We start from the raw sequence: 2041 nt of genomic DNA on the forward strand, positions 1-2041 counted from the left end.
ATTTCCCTTACTGCGGCAGAATAAAGCCAAAGACATTGCTGCACATGGATCTAGTATGATCTAATCTACACTCTTAAGCCAAGTCAAACATTTGTGTTTGAGAAGCACAAATATTTTAAATGTAAATATACATTTAAAACATTACTGTGTTGCAAATCATGCAGAAAAGTCAAACTGCAGCACCAAAACATTGTGAAATAACACACTGTTATGTTGATTTAATAGGGGTGTGCATCTATGGTCATTTCAGAATCACCTGTCATCAGGGAGTTTTAATGGCCAATAGTTTTAAGGAATTGATCATTGTAATCACAACGTTCCCCTCTCTCCCCTTATTTAAAGTCACATTTTTGTTGTTGGTTGTCTATTGTAGTATGTGAATTTGTACAGCCTGTGAAAATTAAGAAAAAGGATAAACTTTGTGTTGTTTGATCCTCTATATTTGACCTGTTTAGGCAACCCTTGATTCAATGTTTGTGACCCATAATGAAACACCAAGCCACGGGGACCACTGCTGCCACAGAGTAACCAGTAGATTCTCTGATTGCATTTTAGCACATTAAGCTTTTTGTAAACATTTGATAACATTCAAAGAAGGTGTAAGGCGGCTCCAAATGATATTAGCCACACTAACACGAGTCATCTGACAGGAATACCTCTAATTTGTAGAATAGATTGTTTTCATGCAGAATTCTAACATGATTATTGAATTTGCTGTTCTAAGTAGCCTTCTCAAGTCCAGTCACATGTTCCTATTAGCTGTTTGGCTTCCTCTTTGGTTCTTGAGTTGGAACATTACAGGCCGAAAGGAAACAAGCCAAGTTATAACTGCAGCACTTTGATGATTTTTAAACATGTTTAAATGATACACTAAGTATCGCAAGCCACGGGCTGGAAAAAAGTCATCAACCAGTTGTATTTGTTCAGAATCAGAAGTTTAAAAAAAAAAAGGAAAAAATGTTCCTCTATTTGAAGAAGTTATAACTGATACAATAAGGTATGTTAAAGAGTGCCTCTACTTTTCTTTTATCGATCTATGGAACATTTTTTTATCCTGCTGCCATTGCTCTTTTTTTTGTAAGTCTATAAATTGTGACCCACCCCACAATTTGTAAACATGCCCAAGGCTGCCAAATATCCTATCTAACTGATATTTGCTCCCAAGAAACAGTGCTTGATCAGTTTAGCAGAAAAAGCTTTCTCCATATGCAGGGCCAAAACAAAGTCCATCTGTTTTAGAGATGGCCCAGATTGCTGAAACGACACACACACACGCACACACGTGTGTAAGGGCAAATCAATATATGGTTCTATCAGTTACGAGTTGTTAGCACCTTTAAAAGGAAAAACTTCCCTAAGTGAAGTACTGCCTGCAGCGATGATGTGTGCGCATTGTGCCAATGTTGAGTTGACCAAGTGACCAGCAGAATGATATTCGATGTGAGCACGCTGCCAGGTGTCATTACTTCCCCTTCCAGCAGAGAAAAGCAGTCACACATGCCACCATCTGTTTCCAAGATGCCCCCGCCAGCTCGCCGCAGTGTCCTTTTTTCTTTATTTTGTCATCGTACTTGAGGGACTGTCATGTGTGCATAACAACATCTGATCCTCTTTACCATGCTTTAAACAATATAGTGTGTACTTGTAGCAAAATGCTAGTGCAGGGCAGCGTGAGTGGGCCAACATATCAGATGTTTATTCCAAAAACACTTGTCCTTGTCATGAGAAGCATGCAAAACAGATGCACACTTCACATTAAGAGGTGTAAAAAGGCCTTAGATTACCATTTGAATTTGTCAGTGCACAACAGCTCCCAGTTGTGCATGCCGGGGGCTGATGGTACGTTTTGACACTGATTCATATGAAAGAACGGATGGGTTTTATTTTAACATCCGATAACACTCCGAGCATTGTGGTCACTGTGAAACATATTCCAAACAACCGCCTCCATCTCTCTTCATGCCAGCTCTGAGTCATCCTGACTTTGACATCCAAGCAACAAGAAGACCCCCCCCCACACACACACACACACACACACACA

Source organism: Etheostoma cragini, chromosome 9 (genome assembly GCF_013103735.1).
Source record: "Etheostoma cragini isolate CJK2018 chromosome 9, CSU_Ecrag_1.0, whole genome shotgun sequence".
Taxonomy (NCBI): Eukaryota; Metazoa; Chordata; class Actinopteri; order Perciformes; family Percidae; genus Etheostoma; species Etheostoma cragini.